General features: G+C 38.9%; 1 long non-coding RNA gene across 1 annotated transcript in view; it reads right to left on the bottom strand.

The window, feature by feature from the left end:
- Positions 1-848: 848 nt before the first annotated feature.
- Positions 849-18,173, bottom strand: part of LOC126213140 (uncharacterized) — a 42,879-nt gene continuing 25,554 nt past the window's right edge. The window contains exon 2 of the long non-coding RNA XR_007541082.1: positions 849-1,186. This is a non-coding gene — a long non-coding RNA (uncharacterized LOC126213140). The remainder of the gene's footprint in view (positions 1,187-18,173) is intronic.

Here is an 18,173-nt window from a genome sequence, read left to right as displayed (position 1 = left end):
CAGAATACTGGTTGCGTTGATACGTGGGATTCCATGATGATGTCAGAAACTTTCAGTGATGATGGAGAAGGGTAAATGAACCAATCTGAAGCAAGTCTGGGAACGGCTCAGTCGAAAGTCACCAGCGAGAATCTGATCAGGTTTCACCTTAGCTTTACACAGCGCTCAGACTAAGGACCTCAGCTTCCAGACTCCGATCATGACTTACAGAATTCTCCCTCAACACTCCCAGTACCCTCACATAATATCCTCTGTTTATGGAGTAGGAACGGCACACTTAAATTGAGGTCAGACAGGCTGAAAATCCTGAGTACAGCAATAATGAATTCCAGTCACTTACAGGAGTTTCAGAAGCTGCTACATTCACAATAGTTGTTGAAAATTGGGTATCCCAGCGTCAATACAGGCATGGCAACGTTGCACAAATGTCTGTTGTGGCCGTTTCAGTAACCCCAGTATCGTTGGAACAGTCTCAGAGTCAGCGAAAATTCTTGCCAGGTGATCCTCTTCACATTTGTCAGGCGTCTCGTACACAAGGCTTTTCTAATGGCCCCACAAGAAGAAATCAACTGGGGTGAGGTCAGGTGAACTTGCCCGCCACGAAATAGGAGCTCCTTGGCTTGTCCACCTTTCAGGAAATGTCTGATCCAGGAGTTCAGAAACTCTCAGTCCAAATCGATGTGGGGCTTCATCTTGTTGGAACCACATCCTCTGACGAATAGTGTTCGTTGGGATTACTTACCAAACAATCTTACACATCAAAAGGTAGTTAGTGGAGTATAGACGTAAGTGTAGATGTAGATGATCATTGTATAAAAGAGGATTTTGCGGTTCCACAAACGCATCACTTCTTCTAAGTATTTGTTGTTATTTATTTGTTACTAATTTGCAAATAATACACTCTAAATCTGCCACTACAGCATTACGCCACCCTTGGGACTGATGACTACAAGTACAGTTACAAAAGCAACATTACAACGTATGGGCATAATGATAGCGACACTTGTCTGTTAGTCCACAGAGGGAGAAGATGTCTACTTGTGGCAGATGCAGGTGCCAAGGAAGCACTTGCCCCCAGAGTAGCCGTTGAGCTGGGCCACGCAGTAGGTGTTGCATGCCACCGTGTTCACGGCGTCGATGCTGTTGTCACAGGTCCCGCGCTTCATCCTCACTGCACCAGCGCCGGCTGCAAGCAGAAGAGAACACAACAATCAGTTGTATACAATAGCCTTAGCACAGTGTCCTGTCTGCTCTTGTATGGCTACACACTGCAATAATAATGGACCAGGGAAGTTTCAAAACAGAAAAATCTAATCTTACAGTCACTTTCGGTGTCAGAATACAACTCAGGCAATTGGGCTGAGGCAATTGGGCTGAGGCAATTGAGCTAAGGCAATTGGGCTGAGGCAATTGGGCTGAGGCAATTGGGCTGAGGCAATTGGGCTGAGGCAATTGGGCTTGATATCTTCGAGGTCAGAGGGACTTTCCAGCTCCACTCCCTACCCATGTGGAATCCCCACATTTTGGGACTTGTTTGTGGTATAAGATATAGTCTGATACCCCAACTATGCCTCTCACTCAATTGCAATGGGTTCAGGCAAAGATATTGATCTAAGACGAGGTCTCTCTCACCTCACTGATCTAGGCCAATGGGAAGGCTTAAACAAGGCGGGAAACTTCTCCCCCTGGGTCAGTAGGAACAAAGTTTTCCCCTGCCCCTCTTTATTTTATTGCAAGAGAAATAGCATGTGCATCATCATTCGAGGTCTGTGCACTGTTTTGAAAGGATCATCATGAAGTACTAGGTAAGTACCACCCACTACCGCCAAGCACAATAAAAATAATAAGAAGACAGGTAAGTACCATGAACCCCTTCCTCTAATAATTAATTATTATTAGCAGTTTTGATGTGATTTTTTACGATTTTACCTAATTTTCAAACACCTGCATTTCTGTATATGTAAATATTGTGATGGTTGCCAATTACCACAGAACGTTATTTAATAAATTATTGAATAGAATTGGAGAGAAGAGAAATTTGTCACACAACTTGACTATAAGAAGGGATCGCTTGGTAGGACATATTCTGAAGCATCAAGGGATCACCAATTTAGTATTGGAGGGCAAAGATCGTAGAGGGAGACCAAGAGATGAATACACTAAAAATATTCAGAAGGATGTAGGTTGCAGTAGCTTCTGGGAGATGAAGAAGGTTGCACAGGATAGAGTAGCATGGAGAGCTGCATCAAACCAGTCTTCGGACTGAAGACCACAACAACAACATGCACTATCCTACGTTAAACAATTTCTGCAATGTGTTGTTAATAACAAATATATTTATACTAAGATTTTAATTGTGGAACAAATAGCACAAGAAAATTTTTAAATAAATAGATTCTTGATAAATACCACGCCTACATCATCCCTACATTACTAGTATATGTTAAATCATAGTATGTTTTAAAATGGGCACGTTGTTCTGTTGGCAGAAATACTATAATACTGTGACATCATCACATTTCTGTAAGCACTATTGGTGGATGTCCATGATGTCATTTAGCTACATTCCCCTAAGTTATCTGAACATTGTATACACCAGGAGAAACTCTGATTTCCCATTGTTTACCTCTATGAGGAAGAAATGTGTCATTGCTTGTGAAGGCTGAATAAACTCTGCAGTAGTAAAATAAGATTTCAGTGTTCACTGGTGTTTCTGTTGAGGTGTCGAGATCATAACATGGTTCCAACATTTGGCAAAATCGTACATCATATTCACTGCCCTACCACCATCACATCAAGCAACGCATTGGCTTAGCTCCTGTTTGTGAAAGGATACATTACACTCATCGACAGCTAGATTTTGTTTCCAAGGAATTGTTTTGGCTGCATTCAATGATTGCTTCAAAAATTTCGGCTTTCTCTTCAGACAGTACTTCATGGTCGCAGTCTGACTACCAGTATTATTCTGTAACTACCTGTCATCTGGCAAAGTTTGAAAGTTTCCATTGCTTGGAGTCTGATACTGTATTGCAACATTCTATGATCAATCTCACAGAGAGAGCTCTTGACAATGCAACTTCATCTGTGCTGCAGAAAGGTTTATATTCTGCACCAGCGCCCAAGCGTTCGCCAGTCGTTAATTTTATTAGTTCTGTCGAACAGATTGTTTCTAAACTACTTCCTGGTGCTTCAGAGGAGGTTAGGAGGAAGTCTGTTGTCTATTGAGTGGAATACATCCACTCAAGAAGTTTATATAGTTATTGTTATTTTAGCCACAAGTAAGGGCAATGCTACAGTTGTTTACGACAAGCACGCTTACGTTCAGAAGATGTATTTACTATCTAATACAGTGGCCCTATGAAAAGTGTTGAATGAAAGACTAACAACCTGCTGAAGAAAAGTTCCTCGTAGCAAAAGATTATATGAATCTTACTGTGCTGTCTCTGATACATTACATGATCTTCTGAAGATAAACAAGAAGTAGTTCTTCTTAGGACGATTGTAACATTGTTGCTCTGACATACTGTGTGACAAATACCTAGCTACTCAGTTGAGCCCACTAGTAGGTCTGTGTGAGCATTATATCAAGAATTTGGTGAATTTATTACGTCAATTAGATAGAATGCGTTTCAATGACTAATATTTTAGTAATTTTTGACATGGTCTCTCTCTTCATTCACGTTCTCTGTCTGACTGATTAAAGTTGACTGAGGTTAGGTTTCGTGTAGGATTAATGAACCTATTTCAATGTGTGTTGACTTCCACTTACTTTTTATTCGATACCCAGTACTATGACCAGATAGATGAAGTTGTGATGGGAAGCCTGTTGTCACCTATTATTGCTAATTTACGTATGAAAGACCCAACATATTCTACGTAGGGGTGACAACTAATAAGCTGTTTCTCCACACGAATAGCAACCAACAGGTTGTGGCCAACAAACAGCTGGACCAGCCAGTTACTGAGCGCCCTGCCCAACACAATGCTCTTCACTTAAATGACTGCTGCACACCCTGCGCCATCTGGATCCTCCCTACCAAAACCAGCTTCTCTGAACTGCACAGATGGGAACTCCCCCTGCAGTACATCCTACATTCCTGTAACCCTCCTGGTCTTAACCTTCATTAGTCATTGTCCTACACCCACCTATCCCCTTCCTTGTTCCCACTCCAGCACTATACAGTTCTCTATTCCACCAATGCACCCACATTCTTTTTACTTCTCTCATTTTCTGCTGCCTCCCCCATGTCTTCTTACCTCCCAACTGCATCTAGCTGTTCTACCCTCATTCCATCTCGTTCCTGTATACTCCCACAAGCAGAACTTTACTGTCGCCCACCCTTACCCTGCTATCCCTTCCCCTCCTCATCCCTGCCTCCTCCTCCTCACCCCCACCACCAAGGTTGCTTCTCCCATCATGAGCTGCTCCTCACCATCTGCCCTCAGCAGCCAGAGACTGTGGTCACGTGTATGTGAGTTGCGTTTGGATGTTTGTGTGTGTGTGCGTGCGTGTGTGTGTGTGTGTGTGTGTGTTGTCTTCTTCTAATGAAGAACTTTTGTCCAAAAGCTTACTTGTTTGACTGTCTTTTTGTTGTGCTTTTCTGAGACCCAATATCTCTGCTATAGGGTGAATAGCAATCTATCGTTTTCATAATATTATCATTATTCCATCCTGGATTTTCCATTGTTACAATTAGGGTAGAGCAGCATATTCGTGTATCACTCCCATTTGCTGCAGTAAGCGTGAAGTAATGTTTTTAATAGCGATCTAGTTCGGTCTCTGTGATATATCTCCACATTTTGTGAAGGTGAATAACAAGATGGAACCTTAGGTACAATATAACTATAATCTTTAAGAATATATAAGTAGGTGTTTTCAATAGAAAGTCTTACAAAGTATCCTCCTCCATATTGAACAATTATAAAATTTTTATGTAATAATTACAGGAATAGAACTGCTGATGACAATAAGATAACTGCATTTCAGAATCAAGAAGTTGAAATTTGCTGTGCACCTTGAAGACAATAGTTTTTAATGATCAGCACTTTGGGGGAGATAGAACTGTAGCTCTCCAAGGCGATGGTTAAAGAAACCTTTAATTTTATTCATATAGTGCTTAGTACAATATCTACATGATATCAGATATCGACTATAGTAAAGTATACCCCCCCCCCCTCAAATAGAAACAGCTCAAAGTCCTCCCTTTTACTTACCTGTGTGATTTACATATGCTTTTTTAGGAACTAAAAGGACATTTTTGAAATGCACTAAGTTTCAAGAGAACCATAATGCCTACATATGGGGACTCTAGCAATAAATAAGATTCGTAACACCCATATACCACCTTGTGTGGTGGAGAGTGTATTGGCACCTATCCTCCTCCATTTGTATTGAAAGAATAACTGTCAGTAAACGTCCTTAACTCCTCGTTGCCATCATTTCGTGAGATGTTTCTGTGAGTAGGTAATATACTGTCGCTACAAACTCTCCTGGATTTGTTCTCAAGGGTAAACCTCTTCATTATACAGATCACCTCTAATGCAGACGCCGCTGCTAGGGGAAGAGGGTTAGAAGTATTGATGTGACACTTATATTGCATCCTTAAGCAGGAAAGTAATACGTACAGCAAATGCAATGTTTTGGGCGATTGTGATTCCACAAAGGAATTATTGAGTAACTGGCGAAGTATTCCAATGGCAGCTCAGAGAAACAAACCTCACACGATATAAACGTGACACAAAACAGTTTCAGCTAGTTCACCACTCCTCCATACACCTTATCATACTTGGAATGCATTTAGCACAGCCTTATAGACATGATACCTACCACCAGCAAGTGCTTTTTGTTGCTGGCGATTGTCGACAGCAATAGCAAAAACAGCCTTTGGGAATGTGGAGCTGTTGCCAGCCATACTTGCTAGTTCAGTCGGCAACTTAGCAATGATACATCCCTAGTAACTAGGTTGACAAATCACAAATAGTGCTGTAGCCTCTTTAATCGATTTCCACATAGTTTACCATTCTACCAAAACTAATGCTCGTTAAATACAATTATTTCGTCGATTTATAAAAAAACTCAGTGATGAACCTAAAGAGTGATTGTTGCGAAACCTACGTATTAACTCTAATTTTCCCATTACAAGACATATGTGTGAGGAAGTAATATGTTGCACTGTACAGAAGTTTCGCTTCTGGCTATGGTCCATACTTGGGCTGTTTAGCATAGTTAAATAGGAAACTAACAAACCCTTATTCTAACAGCACTGATGCTATCCACATTAATGGGAACCACTCCCTCACCATCTACGTGTAGGATAATTCTATCTGTGAAACATCGTGATGCATAATAATCCTCTAGTGTTTCTATTTTATAATGTGAATGAAGCGTTACTAACTTTGCACACAGTTTTATAGGATCATCCTTCATGAGAAACCATAGGCACACAGGGAATTGCTTCCAATAGATCGCAGAACGGCAGTAGTATCACAAATGCAACTTACACTGGAAATTTTTAGTAGTGATTAGCTTAACTCTGCCTGACGCATTTGTTCATTTAGGTATTATTTATCTCAATACAGAATTTTGATGTGTGGTGTATGACTTTAGCAAGATCCTAGATTGAGAAAAAATATGTCTTGCTAGCTTTAATGTAAGATTTATGGCGCTTGTCTTGGAGTCTCTATTAACAAACATGGTCTACTACCTCCTGCCATTCACAAATGTTCCATTAAAAAAACTACTCCACATACACCCCATCATGATTCTGAAGTGTGATTTGCTTACCAGTCCTTCAGCAGAACAATGGAATCAGATCGATAGCAAAAAAGACTACAACCAAGAGGTAGTTTATAAAAAGCCAGTCAGTCCTATTTTTTAGTAGAGTGATGCTGTGTATGTGGGGGGGGGGGGGGGGGAGAGGGGGCATTATGTCCTGCCATTACCAAAGATGTCCGATTAAAATCTATAGACTTCTATGGTGTAAGCACATACAAAATACAACACTTGTGTTTAGTACATATCATGCTTCTGTTAGATATCTCCTTTGGATTATAGGTATACTTAAGTTAAACAGTAGGCATACACAGCACAGTTTATAATGCATTCTTGATGCTGATTGTATGGAATGTATTGTTTCACATAAGACAGCCGTCAACCCAATAGTATTTACATTAATTCTCCTTGTTCTATAGACAAAATTTTCTACTGACTCGTTCCGTCTCTGCAATACATCACCTTGGTGAGAATCGTGTGCTGTTCTGCTTCTCACTGCACTGCATGAGAGCGTCCTTTGTTGCTCCAATGCAGATTTGCTCGTTTATACTTTGTGATACCAAACAAAAAGCACTAGATCCACACCTGCCAAACACAACTTAGTCATATGCAGTAATTGATTTTCCAAAATGTACCAAAATATCCCAAACAAGTTACCCCCAAAGCGTTTATGAATCGTGGTGTTATGCAGCCAGAGCCAAAAATGTGTTTCTCCAACTTTTTTATAATGTGGCTTCTATGGATAATGTATTTATCTTCTATATGAAGCTGTTGCAATATTCCATTAGAACACACATTTTAATATCGAGCAGTTTCACTTTGCAGCAAGAGTGTATTTATTTATTTGTAATGATAATAATAAATAATGATAAAAGTGAAGCACTGAACAATGGGGCACCTACAGGCACTATGTGACTATTACAGATAGCATTACTGCCTCAGATAGGAACGTATCTGACATGGCACCTGCAGCACACTAACCTGCTGCACAGCACTATGATTAAGTGCTATTATATGGCTGTTTCAAAGTAACTGCAAATTAGTATCTATAACGCAATATAAACCACTCATAAAAACGACTTATCGTCTAGATTCTTCATGTCAGTGTTATCATGTAAAAGGTCAAAGTTCTTAGTAATTTATGGAAAACCATCATGTAAAAGAGAAATGACATGTGGCGTTTCCCAATGAAGCGTTACAAACTCTTTTATGTATCTGATTTATATAAATGATTTAGGATACAATCTGAGCATCCAACTTTGATTGTTCACAGATGAAGCTGTCATTTACCATCTACCAAAGTCATCAGAATATCCAAATCGGTTGCACAATGATCTAGATAAGACATCTATATTGTTTGAAAAATGGCAGTTGACCTTAAATAAAGAGAAGTGTGAAGTCATCCATGTGAGTACGATAAGAAATTCGTTAAATTTCAGTTTCATTGAAAATCACACATGAATAAAAGCTATTAATTCAACTACATACCTAGGAAGAAACAACTTAAAGGCAGCTCGTTTTGTGTTATCGAGGAACAGGGGAGGGAGTCTCATGAATATGTATGTGAGTCGGAGTGGCAATCATTAAAACAAAGGCCGTTTTCTTTGCGACAACGTCTTTTGACGAAATTTCAATCACCAGCTCTGTCCTATAATACGATAGTATTTTGTTGACATCTACCTACATAGGAAAACGATCATTGTAATAAAAAAAGAGAAATTAGAGCTAACACAGAAATATCTAATTGTTCGTTTTTCCTAAATGCTGTTTGAAAGTGAAACGCTAGAGAACTAGAGTGAAAGTCGTTTGATGAACCCTCTGCCAGGTACTAAAATGTGAATTGCAGTGTAGCCTTGTAGATGAATATATGTGTATTAGATAGCAACACACCCGTCATTTACTTACATTTGTCGACAGGCAGGTAGTGATCTAGGAGGAAAATGAGTACAAGGCGGTTATCAGCATCAACTTTCATTATTCACTTATTAACCACATCTTCCACATTTTTCCATTTCTCTATATTTCACATTTTTCCCACATTTTCCCTGCAAGCTAGGAATTGCATAGAGTGTTTATTTCTTTTTATTTACACAAGTTACACAGGACCAAATTGAGGAGCAAATATCCAAGGTCATGTAACATGTCAGTACGTGACATTACAACATAAAAGTAATAACAGATAAAAATAAAATATTTATGAAGCCGAAGAAAGTCAGTCCACAAGTTTAAGTAAATGCAGTCAACACTACGACAAGAATCAGCTTAATTTTTCAAGGAACTCTTCGACAGAATAGAAGGTGTGACCCATGAGGAAACTCTTCAGTTTTGATTTGAAAGTGCGTGGATTACTGCAGAGATTTTTGAATTCGAGCTGTAGCTTATTGAAAACGAATGCAGCAGTATACTGCACACCTTTCTGCACAAGAGTTAAGGAAGTCCGATTCAAATGCAGGTTTGATTTCTGCCGAGTATCAACTGAGCGAAAGCTGCTTACTCTTGGGAAAATGCTAATATTGTTAACAAGAAATGACAGTAAGGAATATACAGGGTGTCCCACTCAAACCTCCCTGATTTCAAAGACCTAGGGAAAAAAAAAACCACAATAGATACGACAATGAAAAATGCACCACATTGTAGAGGGTCTCAAAGAATTTACTTCTTTATCATCAATACACCTCTACATGTGAACTATTTGTATCACGAAGAGTATATTCAATTTCTTCCCAAGTTCTTTGTAACATTTCCGCTGTTATTGTTGCAATCGAATTAGTGATACGATGTAGGTGTAGGAATATCGTCCACTCCGGTCGCATACACGCGGTCCTTCACGAATCCCCACATGAAGAAATCAAGCAGAGTAATGTCAGGTGAGTGTGGTTGCCAGGCAATGGGTCCTCCTCGTCTGATCCAACGACTGGGAAATTTCCTATCCAGGAACTTGCGAACAGCCATTGACCAATGCGGAGAAGCTCCATCTTGTTGAAAAATGATGTTGGGTTGCAAGTATTATATCTGAGGGTACACAAACTGCTCCAACATGTCCAGATACATTGACCCATTCACTGTTTGTTCCGAAAAGAAGAACGGTCCAACAATCCTGCCGTCCATTAGCCCACACCATACACTTAGTTTAGGGTATCACCAACACGTTCAGTGACAATGTGTGGATTTTGCGAAAACCAAATCTGAACATTATGCCTATTAACACTTACTGATAGATGAAATGTTCCTCATCTGATCCTTCCAGGAAGCTGGCATCCATATCAATACACTGCAGCATACCCGCAGCAAATTGTTGTCAGCGTGGTTTGTCGTTCGGTGTCAGATGTTACAGAATTGTCACTTTGTAAGCACGCATTTGAAGACACTGGTGAAGTACATGATGCAGTGTTGATCGAGGTGCATCAAGTTGCCTAGATTCTTGAGGAATTGACTTACGTGGGCTTCTGAGAATTGTTTGTGTGATGTCCTCCACTGTATCTTCTGAAACTCCGTAACATCAACCTCCAGAACATTTCAGAACAGTTCCCGTTGCCAGAAACTTCCTATAAAATTCCTTAATTGTTTTCACATCAGATGGATTTGGTGCACAAGACGATAATTTCTTTGCACAGTAATCGGCGATTTTGTTTCTGCAAACCACACTACTGTGTGCGCACACTGCTGTGGAGTCGCCATTTTCACTTCATGCGAGCAAGCTGTACTCTGGCGACGATACTTGGAATATGTGGGAATAGAAATTCTTTGAGGAGCTCTACAATGTGGTGCATTTTTCATTGTCGTATCTACTATTGTTTTTCTCTCTTGGGTCCTTAAAATCAGGGAGGTTTGAGTGGGACACCATGTATATACTGAGAGGCCAATGTCAAAACAGACTCGTGAACAGGTTGACGAGAGGTTCGTGAACTTACACCACTTATTTCCCGAACCATATTTGATGATCGAATAACAAAAAGTGACGCTAATACTCTAATGCAGTCGCTTAGGTCACTAGCCACCTGTGCACAAAAGTGCACACCACAAATATGTTTCTAGCTATTTTTATTTTTTTATTTATCAGAACCTTTCGTACATTGTACGCATGCTTCACACACAAACAGTACCATTTTTACAATATGGTTACCTAGGAAATAATTTAAATGTGACAAATAGTATTAAAATGATCTGAGTGTCTGAAGTGGTAATGTGACTAAATAATACTGACTATGAGCTAATAAAGTTAATGCTGGCAATACTTCCACTGCTGCATCTGCTGACACTGATAATGCATGTCCATGCACTTCACTTTGCAGCAAAAACTATTCACTGCAGACCAATGGCGTTCATGCTTGGGAGTAGCCTTAAGTCACGCATAGTGCACTATGATGTTTTGGTCACGATTGGTGCGAGTGGCTGGTTGTGGGCGGCAAAAATTGTATTGCTTACGTAATTAAGACTCGATATTCCTAGTTGCTATACTTGGGACACATCACAAAAGAAATTTAATCGACGCGAAAGAGGCCTTTCAGTTGACAGATTTGAGGTTTTATTTAAAGATACTGCCATTAGTCCAGTATACACGGTTCATTCAAAAAACGCAGTGTTTTTACTTACGTTTACAACTTCACAAAGTGCATGGACCAATATCAGTTGAAGATATACGTACAACAGATGTTTACATTTGTGAAACATATGGAGAGGCGGTTTATTACGAAATAATAACCACTGGGACGAAGCGATGAGTGAAGATGGACAAACAGCAAATGTAGGCCAAATTCGAGAACTGTTTCCAATAATGTTGACAATGTCTAGTCCTTCAGATCCTAATAGACTACAGATGAGACATCAGGACAATCTAAGTGATGACATTCTACCCAGATCGAGGAGAGACAATTCAGGTACAGATATCACTTTCTAAGGAGATACGTTTAATGAGGCTTTAATAATGGCAGAGGGTTTATACTTAGTGGTAGGTAACCAACGTTTACTCCAACTTGGAGTACAACAACCTGTGAGAAATGAATTATTCGAAGTTAGTTCTGAACTGACAAACGGATTCAATTATAACTTAAAAGATTTGGATCACTACATTAAAGAAAATGAACCAAAATTGACACAATCACAGCGGATTGTTTAACACAGGGTTATGATTTGTATTGAAAGAAATCAATGTGAAATTATTTTTTTGGGTGCACCAAGCAGCACTGGTAAAACTTTTCATATTCATTTGGTCCTATCTACACTAAACGTTAAAGAAGAAATCGTATTAGCATTGACATCATCCGGAATTGCGGTAAAATTAATCTAAGGTGGTAAAACGGCACACTCCGCCCTGAAATTTACACTAAATGAAGCTGAACGAGAGTTTCCAGTGAATGACACAACGAGATCTTCAGCGCGTGGTACACTTTTAACGTGATGCAAAATGAATATACGGGACAAATGTGCAATGGCACATAGAAATGTCTTGAAGCACTCAATACGAAATTACAAGAGATTCCAAAAAACAACAGATTAAAGAGAGGAGTTTCACTGCTACTATCAGGTGTCTTTCGACAAACATTACTGGTAATTCCAATATCAACACCGCCGATTGGTAAAAATGGAACCCTCACATGATTACTTTGTTGTCCGTCTATCTGTCTGTCTGTCGGCTGATAAACGTGAAGTTGAGCGCCCCACAAACCAAACCAACCTATCTGTCTACCTCTCCGACCCTTAAGAGCCATTCTTACTAGGAACGGCTAAGAGTAAAAAGTTGAAATTTATCTCACAACTTGAGTACCTTGACTGTGGAAAAAATTTAAGCCACTAAGTTATTGAAGTCAAAAGCTATGGTCTTTTATGTGACAGATTTCGGTACTCGCAAAGTTACTCATCAAAACCTATGAGGTATTTCCCACTGACCTGGAATTATGAATTTTGACGAGAAACAGCGTTTCATAGTACAAGTACAGGAAAAAAAATCAAGAAATGGTTACTTTGTAATTTAGCATACAAAGAATACTTTTATGGCAATTATTGTCACTCTATCTTTCTTTACGTCTGTTGAGACCTGTTTTCCTCAGGGAAGGGTAGAGGTATGAAGTTGAAATTTATATTCCGTACTAAAGTAGCCATATGAAGTGGAAACAGCATTTGACAATTGTGGTATGGGAGACTAATGGTCGACTCTGGTTCATTGGGAGTCAATCAAAGTGTGGATCATCTGTAAAGTAGACTGCATGTAGGACGCTGGTGCGATCTATACTTGAGTACTGCTCAAGTGTTTGGGATCTGCACCAGGTCAGATAAAACGAAGGGATGGAAGCAGTTCAGAGGTGAGCTGCCAGGCTGGTTGTTGGTGGGTTCAAACATCCTAGTATTATGAAGATGCTTCAGGAACTCGAATGGAAATCCCTGGAGGGAAGGCGACGTTGTTTTCGAGGAACACGTTGTTTTCGAGGAACACTACTGAGAACATTCAGAGAACCAGCATTTGAAGTTGACAGCAGATCATTTGTTCTACCACCAACGCACGTTTCATGCAAGGGCCACGCAGGTAAGATACGAGAAATTAAGACTATTATGAAGTCATCTAGACAGTCGGCCTCCGTTCGCTCCATTTGCGAGTGTAACAGGAAACGAAGTGATTTGCTTTGGTACATGGTACACTCCGCCACAGAACTTAAGGTGGCCTGTCAAGTATGTACATAGATGTAGATGTAGATGGTCTACGACACCTGGCGGTGTGAAGAATTAAAGCTTCTTCGTCAATACAGTGAGAAGCTACGGTCTTTTATGTGACAGTTTCTGATAGTCACAAAACCTGTGGGACACTTCCCATTGACAGAGAATTATGAATTTTGACAAGAAGCAAGGTTTCACAGTACAAGTAAAGGAAAACTTCAAAAATTGTTAATTTGCGATTATATCACACGAAGAATACTTTTATTGTGTGCGTACCTTCCTGTCCCTTGTTAAGACCCGTTTCCTTTGGGAAGGGTAGACGTATTAATTTGAAATTTATGTCGCATGACAAGGTCTACAGTTCCTTGGCATTGTAAAAATGTAAGCTTCTACGTCAATGCAGTCATAAGATACAGCAATTTGTGTCACGTATTTTGATATCTTGCAAGTACCGATATCGATAACAGGCAAAAATCGTCGCAATTCTCGATTCTCGGGATGGATGAACTATCTTCATATATATAATTAACTTTGAACAGAAACCTCGATGCGAGAGTCCTATTCGTACTTACTCGGAATTTTTTTTTTAAGGAAGTGGTCTGCTTCCGAAACTTTAACTAGTGCAATGACGCCGGATGCAGACATCTTCCAGAATGTAGAAACACTATTTTGAATATACAATAAAAGCAAATCTTCCGAAAATTGGTAAGGCCAATTCCAGTATGGAAGCCTGTTGTCAGTCTGCAACGAGATTTACGGTCACCCTTCTTCAGATTTTGGCTACTGGTGGTTCACACAGAATTTGATGTACCTCTTCAAAGAGCACTTCTCAATCCATTTGCCTCTAGGTACAATGTGTTTTAGTGTAATGACTCAGTGAATTCATGAAGGTATTCTGGGGTATAATTGAAACATTTATGTTAATATTTAACCGTGGTTCAGCAGAACAGTTGAAGGATTATGTTTTTCTTACATGCGATAACTCTTCGACCAGCTTTATGAGACGAGAACATTAATGTCTACATATGTTGTTGTTGTGGTCTTCAGTCCTGAGACTCGTTTGATGCAGCTCTCCATGCTACTCTATCCTGTGCAAGCTTCTTCATCTCCCAGTACCTACTGCAACCTACATACTTCTGAATCTGTATTCATCTGTATTCATCTCTTGGTCTCCCTCTACGATTTTTACCCTCCACGCTGCCCTCCAATACTAAATTGGTGATCGCTTGATGCCTCAGAATATGCCGTACCAACCGATTCCTTCTTCTAGTCAAGTTGTGCCACAAATTTCTCTTCTCTCCAATTCCATTCAATACTTCCTCATTAGTTATATGACCTACCCATCTAATCTTCAGCATTCTTCTGTAGCACCACATTTCGAAAGCTTCTATTCTCGTCTTGTCCAAACTATTTATCGTCCATGTTTCACTTCCATACATGGCTACACTCCATACAAATACTTTCAGAAACGTCTTCCTGACACTTAAATCTATACTCGATGTTAACAAATTTCTCTTCTTCAGAAATGCTTTCCTTACCATTGCCAGTCTACATTTTATATCTTCCCTACTTCGACCATCATGAGTTATTTTGCTCCCCAAATAGCAAAACTCCTTCACTACTTTAAGTGTCTCATTTCCTAATCTAATTCCCTCAGAATCACCCGACTTAATTCGACATTCTTCTGAGTTTAAACACTTCCGCTTGCAGCCAAATTCCCAGTACATGAACATTATTGAGTACGTATGGTATGCCTTGCAACGTCTCGTACCCTTACGGATTTATGGGCGGCCCTGCAGGATTCATGGTGTCAGTTCCTTCCAGCACTACTTCAGACATTAGTCGAGTAAATGCCACGCCGTGTTGCGGCACTTCTGCGTGCTCGCGGGGGCCCTACACGACAGTAGGTAAGTGTACCAGTTTCTTTGGCTCTTCAGTGTATGTCGTTGTGTACAAAGAGTAGACCTAACCAGCAGCTAACTGCAGTTACAGTGTTGAGGCACCGCTAATGGAGCCATAACGTAAACTCTTACCACTAGACGCCAGCACTTCTGATGAAAGAAAAAAAAGTCCAGCCACCACTAGAGTACACAGACGTGAATTGTAAAAAACGGCATGACAATATATTTTTAAATAAGTCACAGGTATTAAAATTATTTCATTTCATCTAGCACAGCTATGCAAGAAAGTTAACAGTAATATATAATACAGTACCATAGCACAGATTTCATAGAACGAATATTCTGTTACTTGCCATCTTCGCATTTACAGTAAGACAGTTCACAAATAAAATTACAAATAGTCATTAAAGTTCCATAAGACATACTGAAAGTTAAACGAAAGAGGCCAGAAGTGGCCTCATTGTTTTTCGTATACAGAGGTAAATCACTGAAAAACTCAAAGAACCACCTACAACTCATTAAAATCTGCTTCTTTATTATAAGTTTTGCGTCTACCTGATTCTATATATCAAAAACAAAGAATTAAACATCAAAACAAAAGAACAGCAAAAACCGAAATACTGAATACGAAAAATAAAAACCCTTTAGAAACGAAAAACTGGTATGTGCTAGAACATTTCGAAAGGTATATTCGGATTCTACACACCAAAATACATTCTAGTTGATGTATCACATCCCAGATGCAAAATGACTGTTGACTAGTGTGATCATAACACGACAGATTCATTTACTCCTGTGTAACATATTCCGTTTGAGAAAATTAAGAGTGTGGTTAGGAAGTTTTATGTGAGATTTGAAAAACTGCTCAATTTCTGAAAAATCTCTTCACTTAACGATAAGGTCTTAAGTTTTTAGAGTGAGGACGTCTATTAACATTTCTCCACGTCTTCAGAGTGTTGTGGATCTCTTACGTTTAATATGGCTTGTAACACGTTTTTAAAGTGAACTAAAAATTATATAACAATTTCTCCTACTCACATACGGATTGATAACCCCGTACAGATAGTTGTGAAAGTTTTTTCTTGTGAATATTTGATAGGTATGACAGTAATTGTAAAAATAAAAAGAAAACTCGTGGGTAGATGTAACAGATAATTAATGAGTGAATAGTTCAACTAAGTGACTAACAATTTTATCGCATTCTGTATGGAATCAACTGTTGTGTGACTTTTCTCGATAACAACTACCGTCTAACGTCCTTACTATCACTGCATGAATTCCACATCTTCGTTTTAAATTTTACAAGTATTGTCACAGCTATTAAAAATCACAACCACAGATTTTCAGAACTATAGGAATCTATATAGGATCAGGAAAATTATTCTATACGTTTTAGTTCATTTTAAAAACCTGTTATATTAACAAATATTTTATTTAAATAATTATTTTTTGTTTTTTAGTGTTGTGCTTGTGAAACTTTTTAGTCTGTTTCAAACATTTTGATGACATTACAGCAGACACACTTGTTGAATTTGAGGTTTATTTCACTTTCCCTTCATCAGATTCAACCAATATATTGCCCCCTATACAAGTTGTAACAATTAATTAGCAAATACTTACCTTCATTTCTTGGTGTTGTAAAAGAATATGTGAATTATCTGCTCCAACAGAATTTGCAACAACTTGCTGAATTCTTGACAGTGGCTTATAGTGTTTATATTACAGTCTCAAACTGCATTATCATTGTTACAAAGACAGTATCTTTCTAGCAAGCTACGTTTGAGTCATTTCTACCAATATGGGTGCATGAGATCCTCAAGTGGCATTTGTGTAAAAAAAATAATTAATTATTTTGTGTGTCCGCAGCTCGTGGTCGTGCGGTAGCGTTCTCGCTTCCCGCGCCCGGATTCCTGGGTTCGATTCCCGGTGGGGTCAGGGATTTTCTCTGCCTCGTGATGACTGGGTGTTGTGTGATGTCCTTAGGTTAGTTAGGTTTAAGTAATTCTAAGTTCTAGGGGACTGATGACCGTAGATGTTAAGTCCCATAGTGCTCAGAGCCAATTATTTTGTGAAAAAAATTACATGAAAGTGGCAAGTTCCACATCATTATGAAATGGCGTATTCATGATCTATGGAACAAGGATTAATGTATGTATGTATGCATGTAAATTCTCAAATAACTCTTCCATGACAGAATAAAAGTTAAAGCAGTGTGCAGATAGCAAAATAATCAGCTTGGGTTTTCATTGATATAAGTTATTTTCAGTTTTGTTGCAAGTTTGTATATTTATTTTGACATTATACTTGCTCTCTCTGCAAAGTAGTCCATAACTCAGAAAACACCAAAATATCAAGTAATATTTTCTTCATTTTTTCAGAAGAAGAAAACATTGTGCAGGCACTTGATTTTGTGCTAGTGTTTCTCTCACGTCAGCATAGTATTGTGTATATTCACACATTAATAAAATTAACAATTAGTAATTTCGTTTCTTCAGTTTCTCAGTACTGTACAATTGTGGCCACCTAAGGTAAGGAATATTGTGCAGGCAAATGCTTTTGCACAAGTATTCCTCATATTGATATGTAACAAAATGTTCATTTAATAACAAATTAAGATTTTCAGAACACAAATTATACAATTAACAGTTATTAATCCAGTCAGATGTGTCACTTCACACCATAGCTTATATGCAAATTCTACTGTGCTAACTCCCTTTCTGATCCAACAAAGTTACATTACAGTAAGGCAACAACTATCCTTTACCATAGTTCATCGAAAGAAACCCTTGTTTCAAATCCCCTTAAATGTATTGTGCAAATAGCATTCACTGTGTCTGTCTTACAATTTTTTT

Source organism: Schistocerca nitens, chromosome 11, assembly GCF_023898315.1.
Source record: "Schistocerca nitens isolate TAMUIC-IGC-003100 chromosome 11, iqSchNite1.1, whole genome shotgun sequence".
Classification (NCBI taxonomy): Eukaryota; Metazoa; Arthropoda; class Insecta; order Orthoptera; family Acrididae; genus Schistocerca; species Schistocerca nitens.
This window is presented reverse-complemented; position numbering and strand designations above follow the sequence as displayed.